At 43.7% G+C, this 17,963-nt stretch overlaps 1 long non-coding RNA gene across 1 annotated transcript in view; it reads right to left on the bottom strand.

Annotated features, from left to right (window-relative positions):
• The window catches only part of LOC139186187 (uncharacterized), a 395,626-nt gene that overhangs the window by 2,023 nt on the left and 375,640 nt on the right, over window positions 1-17,963 (bottom strand). The gene's annotated exons all lie outside the window — the stretch shown is intronic.

Below are 17,963 nucleotides of genomic sequence, written 5' to 3'. Positions count from 1 at the left end.
GTTAAAAAAAATCTGGAAAGGTTGTCTTGGGTTTCCTTACACATTACACAGCTTATGTTTTATAGCTGTGAGGTCATAGCTGTGAAATATCCCCCTTTGACAACTTGACTGTGATGTATGCTGTTATATTTCAGTAGCTCAGGGTGATTTTTCAGCTGGATGAAAAGTTCATTCCATTCCATCACTGCTGATATCATCTTCATTTCCATTTCACCCATGAAACGCAAAATGCCAGAGATTTGGAGACACCATTTGGGACCAGTTGCAAAAGTAGAGATTGATAAGATGGTAAGAGAAATAAAGAACACAAGCACTCCATATAACCCAATACTAATAATTAAAATGTCTTGCATTAGTTATGGTTGGCTCAACTCTTTGATAGGGTAAGATAAGAATCTCAGTTATATGCAGAACTTGAAGGAGCTGCTGCTGCTGTTGGAAATACAAAGGTTGGCTCACATCCCCCCTTCCTCATGCTTTTGCTGCAGCGTCTACAGTACCAGCACAGTTGGCCTCCAATCTTAATTTGCCAAGATATCCACAGAGAATCACAGTGGAGCTTCCTGGCAAGCACTGAACATTTTAGGAAATATATAAGAGAAGATGGCAGTTGGCAAATACCACTGGAAAATCTGTTCATATTTACGTGTCTAGTGAAATCTATGGCTTGAGGTAACCTCAAATTACTCTTTTGAACCAGAGAAAAAGAAATACATGCACAGATAGTTATTGTGACTTCATTTATAATAGTGAAAAAATGAAGACAGTCCCATGGGGGTTAGATTAAATAAATGGTTAAATACATTATGCTATAGTTATATAATAAACTATTGCACAGCTATAAATACATGCCTTAGAAGAATATCTACTGAAAAAAGGAAATGCTTGTCATATACTATATTATGTAAGAAAGTTATTGTATTTCATTAAAGTCACTCAATCGTGTCTGGATCTTTGTGAGTCCGTGGACTGTAGCCCACCAGGCTCCTCTGTCCATGGGATTCTCCAGGAAAGAATACTGGAATGGGTTGCCATGCCCTCCTCCAGGGGATCTTCCTGACCCAGGGGTCAAACCTGGTCTCCTGCATTGCAGGCAGATTCGTTACAGTCTGAGCCACTGAAAGTTGTTTACAAAACTACATACAATTAAAATCCAAATGTGAGATATACATATATCGATGAAGCTATACTAAAAACAATTCTTTATAATCATCCAAAAGGTTTACAACAAACACTTAAGAAAATGTAAAATGCTAAATGCATAATCTTTCCTTCTGATTTGATGCATTTAAAAATGTATATCAAGTCTGAACTTTCAAGTTTTAGAAAGCTGATCACAAAAGGTGGAATTTTCCTTTAATCAAGATTAACAGAAAATCACCAGGAGAAGAGAAACATTAATCAGCAGCCCTACTGGCCACACTATAACCAAAGAAGCACTCACCACTGGTGTCATTGCCAGTCACATCAAACAATATCTGGGTCTCTCTTTTAAATGGCAGGGGCTTTTGTTTGTTTCTCCCCTTCTTAGAACTCAGGGAATTAAACTTTTTGAGAAAGGCACACATTCTAGAGTACTTTCTATAAATATAAAAATCTAGCTCCAGCAGGAAGGAAATAGGCCCCCCTTGGCTTAAACCTCTAATTGATTATCATATGTTTCTTGGGAGGTTCTGGTGTTCTGGGTGAGAACTTTCACAACGACGGCATACGAGATTCCAGTTAAGTCAGGCAGCTCATTGACTTGAAGGGTAATTATCCAGCTTCTCCATCATCTCAGGTCTGGCTGCTCTTCGTTCTGCCCCTTCAAGCTACTGGCAAATTTAGCTCCACCACAGGATGGGAACCCAGTGAAAGAAGCCCAGTGACGGTGACGCACAGCAGGCACTAAGGGTCTGAATCAGTCTGTGGTGGTGAGCGTAGACGCTCCCTATGGATTAGGTTAGAAAGCAGTCATGTCTGGATGTGAGAGTTGGACTGGAAAGAAAGCTGAGCGCTGAAGAATTGATGCTTTTGAACTGTGGTGTTGGAGAAGACTCTTGAGAGTCCCTTGGACTGCAAGATCAAACCAGTCCATCCTAAAAGAAATCAGTCCTGAATATTCATTGGAAGGACTGATGCTGAAGCTGAAACTCCAATTCTTTGGCCACCTCATGCGAAGAACTGATTCCTTGGAAAAAAACTCTAATGCTGGGAAAGATTGAAGGCGGGAGGAAAAGGGGACAACAGAGGATGAGATGGCTAGATGGCATCACCGACTCAATGGACATGAGTTTGAGCAAGCTCCGGGAGTTGGTGATGGACAGGGAAGCCTGGCGTGCTGCCGTCCATGGGGTCGCAAAGAGTCAGACACGACTGAGCAACTGAACTGAGTGACTGAAGAAAGGGCTGGACTAAAGAACAACAGGTCCTTCCAAGAAGTCAATCAGGGGTGTTCTCAGACAGAGGAGAAGAATCCCAACAACACTGCCTTCACTTCTGGGGTTTATGCAGGTCCACATGTTCCTCTAATCCTGGAGTCAGGCCTTAGGTATAATTGACGTGAGATGGCCTAATAGATTTAACATTCTTTAATGGAGAGAACTGCTCCAGGCAAAAGGAATAGTTTGCTGACTACGCACTGTGTGCTAGGTGGTAAGGAGCGGACAAGAAAGGTAGTTTTATTGTCCTCATGAGAAGGACAACACAAATCTAGTCTGATCTGCATTACCATGGGGGTCCTTCCATCTCTTCTGGATCCCCAACTCCCAGGGCTGCCTCTCCAATCTCCCCTCGAGTCTGAACGCCGTGAAGTGTGGCCCGTGCACCCGAGCTCTCTTCTTTATCTTCCTCCATTAAAAGCTCCAAAGCAGCTTCCTCTGTAGTACTCATGCTGGACGACAAATCTGGGGAACAGTCTGATGACTAAGAGGTATTTAAGAGCTTTTGTTGGTGACAAAACAGAAACCCAAAGAGTTTGAACTACTAGCTGGATAGCTCATAATGGCGCAGATGAGACCCCATGACTCTTATTACTTGTGTGGTACTTCTATGGCTTCCCAGGTGGCTCAGCGGTAAATAATCCGCCTACCAAGCAGGAAACACAGCAGATGCCAGTTCAGTTCCTGGGTTGGGAAGATCCTCTGGAGAAGGGCATGGCAACCCACTCCAGTAGTCTTGCCTGGGAAATCCCATGGACAGAGGAGTCTGGTGAGCTACAGTCCATGGGGTTGCAAAGAGTCGGACACGACTGAAGTGACTAAACCACCACCTCCACCTCTTCTGCCATACGGCCTTAACACAAAGAACTCAATGAAACCCAGAATTTTAGCCCAAAGGAATGAGTTATTTCCTAAGATAAATTCTCAGGCATTTAGATTCCCACATGAAAAAGAGATTTTTGGATTAATGGACTTTCTGGGCTTTTATTACACCATCTAATCCTACCCTACCTATACTTAAGACTAAACTTGGCAAATAGAATTTAGAATTTGCTTTTAGGCACAAAACCTGTGCATAGTAAATTGAATGACTTATTAATAAAAGAGAGGGAGCATGTGGTGATGAAAGGGAATGGAGCTAACAGTTCAGTCTTCTACTTTCTCCCAACTGTGTGCCTTCGGGCATGAAACCAAGGTAGACTAGCTTTGCTGTGAAAGAAGGAGAGCTAAGGCCAATTTCAAGCACAGAATGTGAATTTTATCCAGTAACACCTTATTGTTCGCACTCAATCAGATGTGAGTACCCAAGGGTGCAGGGTTGGGGCCAGCTCTGCACCTGCAGAGGTAGAAGTCTTGCAGCTCTTAGCACCCTTATTTTCACAGGGAGGCATCTTACAGTACCATCCTCATCCTCATGGGCTCTCCCCTCCCTGGCCTTTCATTCTTTGGATCTGGAAGTTTCTGTCTTTGCCATATATGCAAGTAGCTCAGACTCCTGGTTGAAACCCTCTTCTATTAGACCTAAACATCCACAGATGGGTACAGTAAAACAGTCTGTGTCTGTTCTCCTGTAAGATGTTGGCTTTTACTGATTTTCCACAGCCTCCTTTGGGGGCTTCCCTGGTGGTTCAGATGGTAAAAGAATTCACCTGCAATGCAGGAGACCTGGGTTCGATCCCTAAGTCGGAAAGATCCCCTGGAGAAGGGAATAGCAACCCACTCCAGTACCCTTGCCTGGAAAATTCCATGAACAGAGGAAGCTGGCAGGCTACAGTCAATGGGGTCGCAAAGAGTCGGACACGACTGAGCGACTAAGCATGTATCATGCAGCCTCCCTTGGTTGGCTTCTACCATTTTGGGTGGATACTACTTATGTACCATTGTATTCCTTTATAAAATACATTGCAGTAAGTCGCTAGAGCTTATTTTTCTGATTAAAAAAGTAATAAACAATAACTACAGGAAAGTTGGAAAACAGAGAAGAGAATGAAGAAAAATAATAATTTCCTATAATTGCATCTTCCAGAGAATACCACGGTTAATCTTCTGCTGTCTTTCTTTTCAGTCTATTTTTCTCTGGATATAGCATACAATTAATTTTAGTTGGAATACACTTTTATACCCATGTTACCACACATGGATTTAGGGACATTCATTCACACAATGTTTTTGGTTACTTTAGAGCAATATTTAAAGCTACTGCAGTAATTTCCTGAATATATACAGAGGGGTGTAAAATCAAACTTTGGAAAACAGCATAACCTCCCTGAATCTCAGGTTCTTCATCAATAAAACAGAAGGTAAACAATGCTGATCTGCAAGATCCCAAGATGATTCTTTTTAAAAAATAAAATATGAACTTGGAGGAATATCTTCCCTCCCTTGATTCTGCCACAAGAACCACAACCTCAAACACCAAGTTTCTACCAAATGCTTCCAAGAACAACAATTTGGGGCCTATTGTAAATACGGACCCAATGTGACCTAAGAAACCAAAACTGGCACAATTTTGCTCTCAGCAAGTAAAGAATGAGTAGATCCAGACAAGTGAACCATGGTTCTAAAGAAAGTAATTCATGTTAGATGTCATATATTGCATCTTTCTGGGGCATCAATTTCACTTTTTCATTTAAGGACAATAGTTAGAGGGTAGCAGAGCTTAGGTTTCCTTTGAAGGAGGAATTTTCCTCTAGAAGGATGCACTTCCATATTGTCAGTGGTTTTTTGGTTTTTCTGTTTTCCTTACTTCAGTAATCCTTCTTCTGATGACTACCCTTGTTTCAGTTGGATTCCTGACTTTCTGTTCTCCTCATTCAGTATTTTATTATTTTTATTTACACTATCTCCCACCTCAACCTTGCTTTGTCTTTTTGTCCTACTTTAAAAGGGCTTCCCTGGTGGTTTAGATGGTAAAGAATCTGCCTGCAATGGGAGAGACCCAGGTTCAATCCCTGGGTTGGGAAGATCCCCCAGAGAAGGGAATGACAACTCACTCCAGTATTCTTGCCTGGAGAATCCCATGGACAGAGGAGCCTGGCGGGCTACAGTCCATGAGGTCGCAAAGAGTTGGACATGACTGAAGTGACTTAGCACACGTGCACGCAGGGGAAGATTATGTGAAAGAAAATGACGGATAGATTCATCTCTATGTCCCAAGACTGACACTAAATGAAGGTAGATCAGATGGGACCCAAATCTTTCCACCACTAGGAGAATTCTTTGATAAAAAACCATTTGCAAAAACCAAACAAACAAAAAATAAATAAAGCAAGACACAGACCTCATACTCTACACAAGACAGAACTCAAAATTGATCAAATAACTAAATGTAAAATAAAAACCTTTTTTTTTAAATGAGAAGATATGCTCATAATACAAAACTTTTAAATTTCTAAAATAAAACAGGAACAAATCTGCATGGCCTTGGATTTGGTGTTGAGTTTTTGCATATAACACCAAAAACATGAATCATGAAATGAAACATGGATATGTTAGACTTATTGAAATTAAAATCTTTTGCTCTGTAAAAGACACTGTTAGGAAAATCAAAAGTTAAGCCACAGACTGATAAAGGACTTATATCCAAAATACCCAAAGAACTCTTAAAACTCAACAATAGGAAGACAAACAGCCCAATTTTAAAATGACCCAAAGATCTGAAACAGATGCTTCACCAAAGCAGACGACAGAGAGTAAACAACGATATGAAAAGAGACCCAACATCATTTGTCTTTCAGTTCAGTTCAGTCGCTCAGTCGTGTCCGACTCTTTTTGACCCCATGAATCACAGCACGCCAGGCCTCCCCGTCCATCACCAACTCCCGGAGTTCACTCAGACTCACGTCCATCAAGTCGGTGATGCCATCCAGCCATCTCATCCTCTGTCGTCCCCTTCTCCTCCTGCCCCCAATCCCTCCCAACATCAGAGTCTTTTCCAATGAGTTAACTCTTCGCATGAGGTAGCCAAAGTACTGGAGTTTCAGCTTTAGCATCATTCCTTCCAAAGAAATCCCAGGGCTGATCTCCTTCAGAATGGACTGGTTGGATCTCCTTGCAGTCCAAGGGACTCTCAAGAGTCTTCTCCAACACCACAGTTCAAAAGCATCAATTCTTTGGTGTTCAGCCTTCTCCACAGTCCAACTCTCACATCCATACATGACCACAGGAAAAACCATAGCCTTGACTAGACGGACCTTTTTTGGCAAAGTAATGTCTCTGCTTTTGAATATGCTATCTAGGTTGGTCATAACTTTTCTTCCAAGGAGTAAGCGTCTTTTAATTTGTCTTTAGGTAACTGCAATTTAAAACGACCCAGAGGGATGGTATGGGGAGGGAGGAGGGAGGAGGGTTCAGGATGGGGAACACGTGTATACCTGTGGCGGATTCATTTTGATATATGGCAAAACCAGTACAATATTGTAAAGTTAAAAAATAAAATAAAATATATAAATAAAAGCAAAAAAAATAAATAAAAATTAAAAAAAATAAAACAACAAGCTACCACTCACATCAGAATGACTAAAATCCAAACAACTGACCATACCAATTGTTGGTGAGAATACTGAGCCACAGAAACTTTGATTCTTTACTGGGGGGAATGCAAACTGTTGTTAACTACTTCAGCAGACAGTTTGGGAGCTTCTCACAAAGGGAACACAGTCTTACCATGTAACCTACCAATGTGCTCCTAAGTATTTACCCAGTGAATCTGAAAGCTTACTTCACACAAAAAGCCTACACACACACACACACAAATAAAAAATCACATTTATTTCATGAAACAGGTAACAGATGAGCACATAAGACTACTTTGGGAGCAAAAGAGGGTGAAAGTGAGATAGAGAAGTAGGAAGAGTGGGACTACAGGATCCAGCCCCAGGAAAAGAACTCAGGGCATCACCCAGGGCATGCATGGCCAAGAGGAGAAAACAGGAACAAGCTCCCAGGGTGGTACCAGAAGGGCATGAAGGTACCTGCTAAGGTGAGGAGAAAAAGAGTAGAGAATGAAAAAAAAAAAAAAAACGTCCCTCGCTTAGTCTTGTCAGACTCTTTGTGGACTGTAGCCCACTTGACTCCTCTGTCCATGGAAGTCTCCAGTCAAGAATACTGGAGTGGGTAGCCACTCCTTCTCCAGGGGATCTTCCTGACCGAGGGATCAAGCCCAGGTCTCCTACACTGGCAGGCAGATTCTTTATCATCTGAGCCACGTCTCAAAATTCTTCCAGACTGACCTTGTTCTGTGAAATGACCTCTCTTCTTTAGAGCCCGTCTCTGTTATCAAAAGACCAGAAACACTGAGCTCTTTTAAGAAAAATGACCACAGTCACATTTTCTTGGAAACATAGTTTAGATTTGTTCCTTTCAGAGCCAGAATATTGTTTAAACGACAGGATGGGATGTACTTTCACCCCTTTCCTTAATCTATACATTTCTACCTCTTGGGAGCCAGATGCTAAATTGTTTCCAGCCAGTTAATAATGGTTGTGGTAGTGAAATTCCCAGGGGACCCAAAGAAGGAAACCTGCCTGCATTTCCAGGGCTCTGTTCCATGTGTTGGCTGCTGGGTGGATGTGGATTAGTCAAATAAAGGGAGGAAATAAGGCATGGAAGTCAATCAGTTCACTGTATAACCCAAGTGGGCAATCCCCCAGGTTACAACCTCCTCATCAACATGCTTTGCGCTTTCCACCATCGTGCCTGTAAATGCTTGCAATTTGCAGTCACTTTTAGTTTAACTGCAAAGGTCAGATTGAGTCAAATGACAAGATGATTGCCTCAAGAGAGCATTCTGTGTAGTACCATTGATTATATTTCTGTTTATTCGGTCATTGAGGCTATCATCAAGCACCCTTCAAGGACCTGGTTGATGGGAAGTGACTGTGCTAGGTACCGCAGAAGGTACAAAGATGAGTTAGTCAACAGTTTGGCCTCAAGGAAGCTCTCAGAATAAGACTTAAGACAAAGAGAACTATTACATGATGTCCCTTATATGTGGAATCTAAAAAAAAATGATACAAATGAACTTACAAAACAGAAACAGACTCACAGACTTAGAGAATGAATTTATGGTTATCAAGGGTGAAGGACGGAGAAGGCAATGACACCCCACTCCAGTACTCTTGCCTGGAAAATCCCACGGATGGAGGAGCCTAGTAGGCTGCAGTCCATGGGGTTGCTAAGGGTCGGACACGACTGAGCGACTTCACTTGCACTTTTCACTTTCATGCATTGGAGAGGGAAATGGCAACCCACTCCAGTGTTCTTGCCTGGAGAATCCCAGGGACGGGGGAGCCTGGTGGGCTGCCGTCTATGGGGTCACACAGAGTCAGACACGACTGAAGCAACTTATCAGGGTGAAGGATGGGGGAAAGGGATAGTTAGGGAGTTCGGGATGGACATGTACACACTGCTACATTTAAAACAGACAACAAGGACTTACTGTCTAGCACATGGAACTCCTTGCGCAATGCTACACGGCCGCTTGGAGGGAGGGGAGTTCGGGGGAGAATGGATACATGTATACATATGGCTGAGCCCCTCTGCTGTCCGCCTGAAACTGTCACAACAATGTTAACTGGCTGTGCAGGCATGTGTGCTAAGTTGCTTCAGTCGTGTCCCATTTTTTGTGACCCTATGGACTGTAATCCCCACCAGGCTCCTCTGTCCATGGGATTCTCTAGGCAAGAACACTTGAATGAGTTGCCATGCCCTCCTCCAGAGGATCCTCCCAACCCAGGGATCGAACCCATGTTTCTTATGTCTCTGGCATTGAGAGGTGGGTTTTCTTTTGTACTCCATACAAAAGAAAATGTTTCAAAAAAAAAAAAAAACAAACAGATGAGACATGAATATGTATAAATGCAACAACCTAACATATTTCACTTTTAGGTTAGCTGAAAGTGAAAGTCACTCAGTAGTGTCCAATTCTTTGCAACCCCCATGCTCTATCCAGTCCATGGAATTCTCCAGGCCAGAATCCTGGAGTGGGTAGCCTTTCCCTTCTCCAGGGGATCTTCCCAATCCAGGGATCGAACCCAAGTCTCCTGCATTGCAGGCGGATTCTTTACCAGCTGAGCCAGAAGAGGAAGGAGGGGTAGGTAGTAATAATACCTGTCATTTATTGACCCCTCCACCTTGTGCCGTGCATTCTTGCTGATCATCCCAACCACCTTGCCAAGCATGTCATACACATTTCATAGAGAGGAAAGCGCAAACTCAGAGAAGTTACCTGCTTAGTAAGAGACAGAGCCAGGTTTTGAACTCTAAAGCATGTGCTCTTAACACAGCAACACAGTGACTCTGAGCCATCTAGCTCCCGTGAGAGGATCAGGTGAAGTTCAAGTGTCATGGGGGACCAAAAGAGGGAGACAGACTCCAGCTGGAGGAAGTGGGAAGATGTGTGTCTAGACTGCGCCTTGAAGGAATGAGATCAAACCAGTCAATCCTAAAGGAAACCAACCCAGAATATTCACTGGAAGGACTGAAGCTGAAGCTGAAGCTCCAATCCTTCAGCCACCTGATGTGAAGAGCTGACTCATTTGAAAATACCCTGATGCTAGGAAAGACTGAAGGCAGGAGAAGGCGGCGGCAGAGAATGAGATGATTGAATAGTATTACTGACTCAGTGGACGTGAGTTTGAGCACACTCCACGAGATAGTGAAGGACAGGAAAGCCTGGCGTGCTGCAGTCCATGGGGTCGAAAAGAGGCAGACACGACTAAATGATGAACTGAACTGAATTGTTTAGTCATTAAGTTGCGCCTTCCTCTTTTCGACTAAACTGAACTGAACTGCAAACGCGGTGGCGGCAGCGGCTGCGATGATGCACAAGTGCGGCCGAGAGGAGCTACCCCACGCCCGAGGTCAGGGGCGGCGGCTGAGGGGAGTGAGAGGAGCGACCCCATGTCCAAGGTAAGGAGCAGCAGCTGCACTTTGCTGGAGCAGCTGTGAAGAGATACCCCATGTCCAAAGTAAGAGAAACCCAAGTAAGATGGTAAGCACTGAGACAGGGCATCAGAGGACAGACAGACTGAAACCACAATCACAGACAATTAGCCAATCAGATCACATGGCCCACAGCCTTGTCTAACTCAATGAAACTAAGCCATGCTGTGTGGGGCCACCCAAGAGGGATGGGTCATGGTGGAGAGGTCTGACAGAATGTGGTCCACTGGAGAAGGCAATGGCAAACCACTTCAGTATTCTTGCCTTGAGAACCCCATGAACAGTATGAAAAGGCAAAATGATAGGATACTGAAAGAGGAACTCCCCAGGTCAGTAGGTGCCCAATATGCTACTGGAGACCAGTGGAGAAATAACTCCAGAAAGAATAAAGGGATGGAGCCAAAGCAAAAAGAATACCTAGCTGTGGATGTGACTGGTGATAGAAGCAAGGTCCGATGCTGTAAAGAGCAATATTGCATAGGAGCCTGGAATATCAGGTCCATGAATCAAGACAAATTGGAAGTAGTCAAACAAGAGATGGCAAGACTGAACATCAGCATTCTAGGAATCAGCTAACTAAAATGGACTGGAATGGGTGAATTTAACTCAGATGACCATTATATCTACTACTGTGGGCAGGAATCCCTTAGAAGAAATGGATAAGCCATCATGATCAACAGAAGAGTCCGAAATGCAGTACTTGGATACAATCTCAAAAATGACAGAATGATCTCTGTTCATTTCCAAGGCAAACCATTCAATATCATGGTAATCTAAGTCTATGCCCCCAACCAATAACACTGAAGAAGCTGAAGTTGAACAGTTCTATGAAGACCTACAAGACCTTCTAGAACTAACACCCCAAAAAGATGTCCTTTTCATTATAGGGGACTGGAATGCAAAAGTAGGAAGTCAAGAAATACCTGGAGTAACAGGCAAATTTGACCTTGGAGTACAGAATGAAGCAGGGCAAAGGTTAATAGAGTTCTGCCAAGAGAATGCACTGGTCATAGCAAACACCCTCTTCCAACAACACAAGAGAAGACTCTACCCATGGACATCACCAGATGGCCAACACTGAATTCAGGTTGATTATATTCTTTGCAGCCAAAGATGTAGAAGCTCTATACAGTCAGCAAAAACAAGACCAGGAGTTGACTGTGGCTCAGATCATGAACTCCTTATTGCCAAATTCAGACTGAAATTGAAGAAAGTGGAGAAAAACACTAGGCCATTCAGATATGACCTAAATCAAATCCCTTATGACTATACAGTGGAAGTGAGAAATAGATTTAAGGGACTAGGTATGATAGAGTACCTGATGAACTATGGACAGAGGTTCGTGACATTGTACAGGAGACAAGAATCAAGACCATCCCCAAGAAAAAGAAATGCAAAAAAGGAAAATGGCTGTCTGAGGAGGCCTTACAAATAGCTGTGAAAAGAAGGGAAGCAAAAAGCAAAGGAGAAAAGGAAAGATATACCCATTTGAATGCAGAGTTCCAAAGAACAGCAAGGAGAGATAAGAAAGCCTTCCTCAGCAATCAATGCAAAGAAATAGAGGAAAACAACAGAATGGGAAAGACTAGAGATCTCTTCAAGAAAATTAGAGATACCAAGGGAACAACTCATGGAAAGATTGGCTCAATAAAGGACAGAAATGGTAGGGACCTAACAGAAGCAGAAGATATTAAGAAGAGGTGGCAAGCATATACAGAAGAACTGTACAAAAAAGATCTTCACGACCAAGATAATCACGATGGTGTGATCACTCACCTAGAGCCAGACATCCTGGAATGTGAAGTCAAGTGGGTCTTAGGAAGCATCACTACGAACAAAACTAGTGGAGGTGATGGGATTCCAGTTGAGCTTTTTCAAATCCTGAAAGATGATGCTGTGAAAGTGCTGCACTCAATATGCCAGCGAATTTGGAAAACTCAGCAGTGGCCACAGGACTGGAAAAGGTCAGTTTTCATTCCAATCCCTAAGAAAGGCAATGCCAAAGAATGCTCAAACTACCACACAATTGCACTCATCTCACACGCTAGTAAAGTAATGCTCAAAATTCTCCAAGCCCAGCTTCAGCAATATGTGAACTGTGAACTTCCAGATGTTCAAGCTGGATTTAGAAAAGGCAGAGGAACCAGAGATCAAATTGCCAAAAAACGCTGGATCATCGAAAAAGCAAGAGAGTTCCAGAAAAACATCTATTTCTGCTTTACTGACTATGCCAAAACCTTTGACTGTGTGGATCACAATAAACTGTGGAAAATTCTTCAAGAGATGAGAATACCAGACCACCTGACCTGCCTCTTGAGAAATCTGTATGCAGGTCAGGAAGCAACAGTTTGAACCGGACATGGAACACCAGACTGGTTTCAAACAGGAAAAGGAGCATGTCAAGGCTGTATATTGTCACCCTGCTTATTTAACTTCTATGCAGAGTACATCATGAGAAACACTGGGCTGGAGGAAGCACATGCTGGAATCAAGATTGCCAGGAGAAATATCAATAACCTCAGATATGCAGATGACATCACCCTTATGGCAGAAAGTGAAGAAGAACTAAAGAGCCTCTTGATGAAAGTGAAAGAGGAGAGTGAAAAAGTTGGCTTAAAGCTCAACATTCAGAAAACTAAGATCATGGCATCTGGTTCCATCACTTCATGGGAAATAAATGGGGAAACAGTGGAAACAGTGTCAGACTTTATTTTTCTGGGCTCCAAAATCAGTGCAGATGGTGACTGCAGCCATGAAATTAAAAAATGCTTACTCCTTGGAAGGAAAGTTATGACCAACCTAGACAGCATATTGAAAAGCAGAGACATTACTTTGTCAACAAAGGTCCATCTAGTCAAGGCTATGGTTTTTCCAGTGGTCATGTAGGGATATGAGAGTTGGACTGTAAAGAAAGCTGAGCACAGAAGAATTGATGTTTTTGAACTGTGGTGTTGGAGAAGACTCTTGAGAGTTCCTTGGCCTGCAAGGAGATCCAACCTGTCCATCCTAAAGGAGATCAGTCCTGGATGTTTATTGGAAGGGCTGATGTTGAAGCTGAAACTCCAATACTTTGGCCACTGATGCGAAGACCTGAGTCATTTGAAAAGACCCTGATGCTGGGAAAGATTGAGGGCAGGAGGAGAAAGGGACAGCAGAGGATGAAATGGTTGGATGGCATCACTGACTCAATGGGCGTGGGTTTGGGTGGACTCCAGGAGTTGGTGATGGACAGGGAGGCCTGGTGTGCTGCAGTTCATGGGGTCGGAAAGAGTCAGACACGACTGAGCGACTGAACTGAGGATAAGGGAGAGGGAGTGAACAGATGGGGCAGGAAGATGTGCTGGAGAGAAGGAAGCCTGGAGAAAATTAATCCTTGGGAAAAGCCTAGGACCTGCCTGGGGAGGGAGGGGTTACCTTGGGTACTGGAGGTAGAGTGATGAGGAAGCTGCAGAGGTAAGAGGGGCAAGTGAGGTGAGCCTGGACTAGCAGACCAGGATTTGAGAATACTGAGGGGAAAAAAAGGCAATGAGAAGTCATTGACGATTTTTGAGAAGGGGCGTGACCCAATCGAAGCCAGTTTCAGGAGATGGGGGCCGTGCAAGAGGAGATGGGGAGAGCAGGATGAAGTCACAGCCCCTTTGCAGGGCAGGTAGGTCAGTGCTGCGGAGGGAGGGAATGAGCCGCTGCAAAGGCATTTACGGAACTAGAATCCACTGAAGTCAATCACCAAAACGAGTGGCAACAGGAGGGGATAGAAATCCAACGGCACTTTTGTGTCTGCATAACCCTGAAGATAACAGATACTAAATCGCCTCTAAACTGCATCACTGACACTTTGCTGAAGTGTTGGTTCTCAGATCGTTTTGACATGTGGGCAATTTAAACAGGCCCCAATATGCTATTTAATCTCCATACTCTTGCTTCCTACAAAAAGAAAAAAAAAATTTAATGTGGCTACTTTTATGAGACTTAATGAAAAGACACACACCTCTAAAAAGTTAATTCATGCCCAAAGCCAAGGACTTGGACACTGAAACGCCTTAAATAAAGTAGACAGTGTGCCAGCTAGGGACCACCTGAGAATCCCAGGATGACCCCACAAAAGAGCCCTCGGTATTATTTACCCCAGGGAGTGGAGGTTAGTTACTCTTAACTAGAATCCATTTAATAATTGTGATTGGGCACCACTGTGCACTTCATTCTGTGCTCAAAGCTGAGGACAGCCTTTCCTGACCAATTTTCTCTTCATCTATTTCAGCCCCCCAGCCTTCTCTCTGAAGCCTCCTGCCCCACCTCTTTCCAACACATCTTTCAGATAGGACAGGGACTTCCCTGGTGGTCCAGTGCTTAAGAATCTGCCTTCCAATGTAGGAGGAGATGCAGGTTCGACCCCTGGTTGGGGAACTAACATTCCCACGTGGTGTGGAGCAACTAAGCCTCTGTGCCAGAACTACTGAAGCTGCAAGCTCAACTACCGAGCCCTTGAGCCTCAGTGAAAGATCCTGCATGCTGCACCACAACCCAATGCAGCCAGATAAGTAAATAAACATTAAAACAAACAAAAATGGGACAAAGTGCCGTTGCCCACTTTATTCAAGCCAAACAGACTTAATCTGGCGAACTCAGGCCTTCACCAACCAATGGCTTCAGGTATTATTATCTCCCATCCACTCTCTTATGTGTATTTATGACACTGATCTTGGGAGCCCTGTGTTCCTATTTTATGTCTTCCTAGGCTTTCTATTGCCTGCACGAGCCCACAATGTCCACAGTAGAGCCAAGCAGGGCTACAAGTCTGGCAGAACCCCTCACTGGAGCTCAGTTTGTGCAGCCCTGTCCTGATTTAATCTGCAATCCAATTGGCTACTTAGCCTCCCCGAGCCCTTATCAACGTTTTAGATTTCAATGTGCCTTTTCTAGGCTGCATATCTGTGTTTTCAATTATGTCACCCTAGGTGAATTACCCTTCCATTGTTCAAGGTCAAACGTCCAGTTGTTATTTCCTGCCCACGCAGCTAGTCCCTTTCCCCTCCATCCCTTTGGGGCAGTTTCTCAATTGTCACTGCTGTTCCCAGATCCTATCTCTATCAGGTTTCATCTGTAAATTTAATCATGAAGCCATGCCCCATTTGGCTTCTTTCATTCCATGGTACAAGTGTTTATTATGCATCCATGCTCCGCGAGGCACCCTGGGCTCCAAAGATATACTAGACATGCAGTTTTGCAGCTGTATAAAAATGAAGTCCCTCAGAGGAACTAGGTGGGCCTGCGTTCATTCACACTGCTGAGTATCCTCATCTGATCAGTATACCCTCTGAAGATGTACTCAGATTTCTACCCATAGAAGACTATTCCTGTGAGCACAAGCATGTAAGAAATGGTTGTTAAAGTAGAAAGGGGAAGCAGAAGCAGAAAGGCCAAGTCAGAACAGTTCTAGAAAACAGTCACTAACTCAACTCTTTGAAAAGAGCCCTCCCCTGCCTCCCCACCCCAGGTTCAGTCAGGGCCCAGACGCACGTTCACCTTTGCAGGTGCAGATTCTGAGCTAGGCTCTGACGAAGGCATAGCTTTGGCTCCCCTGCTCACACCTGGGATCCCACTGCCTGAGTTCAGCTTTTCCCCTCTTTTCCCCACACACTGCCTGCCTTACCCCTTCTACAGAGGGGAGCATCCCCAAGTGTATCTTTGGAGGGGGCAAGGCACCTCTCTATCTTGAAACATTCAGAGGCAGCATGCATGTCCAGCCACACAGCTCACCTGTCACTTCTCCCAAACTACTAAAATGAAGCCTTTCCAGACCCTTCCATTTTGACCTTTCCATCTAATTCCAGACAAATTTGAAGGCCCTGGTAACCCTTTGCTTACAGTTTGTGTGTTAGTTGCTCAGTCGTGTCTGACTCTTTGCAACCCCGTGGACTGTAGCCTGCTAGACTCCTCTGTCCATGGGATTTTCCAGGCAAGAATACTGGAATGGGTTACCATTTCCTTCTCCAGGAGACCTTCCTGACTCAGGAATTAAACCCAGGTCTCCTGCATCACAGGCAAATTTTTTACCATCTGAGCCACCAGGGAAGCCCCTTGCTTATCACTTAATTCATGCAGGCTGTCTGCCTGTCCAGCTGTCTGCCTTGTGGGCAGAAAGTGGGAGCAGGACCTACTTGTATATTAGTTATCTTTGTGTCTTCTCCTTACCCAGCACATTCAAGTGTTTACTAAATGACTCCTCAAACAAACAAATATTAAAGAATATAAATGATCTTTTCAGACCAAGTTTTTGTCTCATTAACCAATTCCTTTCACTGAGTCATTGGCTTTCAATCTGTTTTTAATGAGCAGATTTCAAATGAAGCCTTGTTTGGAAGACCCAGCTCCCCCGTATATGAAGTGCTAACAGTGGAGCTCTTCTTGTTCACATAAAATGGAGAACCCCACCCCAACCCCTGGGAGGCCTCACACCACCTATTTCCCCACCAAGCTAAAATTTTCATTCCTCTTCTCTCCACGTATATACATTTTTCACTTCTTTCAAGGCCCAGGCCAACTCTTTCTTCCCTCATGAGGACTTCTTTCTGATCATCTTATCTGTGGTGGGTGTTGCTTGTTTCTGAACTCCTGGGGGCTCTATTGTCTGTCCCACTCTTCTGGCATGTATTTAGTTTGTACCAATGAACATTCACTGGGGCTTGCTCAAGGTCAAGGGAGGTACTTTAAATACATTATCCCATTTAATCCTCGGGGCAACCCTGTGAGGTAGATGCTAAGATTATCCCCAGTTTACTGATGATCTAACATTTGTTGGCTCATAGAAAAAGCAAAAGAGTTCCAGAAAAACATCTACTTCTGCTTTATTGACTATGCCAAAGCCTTGGACTGTGTGGATCACAACAAACTGTGGAAAATTCCCAAAGACACAGGAATACTAGACCACTTGACCTTCCTCCTGAGAAATCTGTATGCAGGTCAAGAAGCAACAGTTAGAACTGGACATGGAGCAACAGACTGGTTCCAAATCCGGAAAGGAGTATGTCAAGGCTGTATATTGTAACCCTGTTTATTTAACTTGTATGCAGAGTACATCACAAGAAATGCTGGGCTGGATGAAGCACAAGCTGGAATCAAGATTGCCAGGAGAAATATCAACAGTCTCAGATATGCAGATGACACTAACCTTATGGCAGAAAGCGAAGAACTAAAGAGCCTCTTGATGAAAGTGAAAGAGGAGAGAGAAAAAGTTGGCTTAAAACTCAACATTCAGAAAACTAAGATCATGGCATCTGGTCCCATCACTTCATGGCAAATAGATGGGGAAACAGTGGAAACAGAGACAGACTTTATTTTGGGGGGCTCCAAAATCACTGCAGATGGTGACTGCAGCCATGAAATTCAAAGACGCTTGCTAGATAGCATATTAAAAAGCAGAGACATTACTTTGCCAACAAAAGTCCATTTAGTTCAAAGCTATGGTTTTTCCAGTAGTCATGTATGAATGTGAGAGTTGGACTATGAAAAAAGCTGAGCGCCAAGGAATTTTGAACTGTGGTGTTGGAGAAGACTCTTGAGAGTTCCCTGGACTGCAAGGGTATCCAACCAGTCAATCCT

Source organism: Bos indicus, chromosome 12 (genome assembly GCF_029378745.1).
Source record: "Bos indicus isolate NIAB-ARS_2022 breed Sahiwal x Tharparkar chromosome 12, NIAB-ARS_B.indTharparkar_mat_pri_1.0, whole genome shotgun sequence".
Classification (NCBI taxonomy): Eukaryota; Metazoa; Chordata; class Mammalia; order Artiodactyla; family Bovidae; genus Bos; species Bos indicus.
Note: the sequence above shows the minus strand (reverse complement) of the source record. Positions and strands in the feature narration are given on the sequence as shown.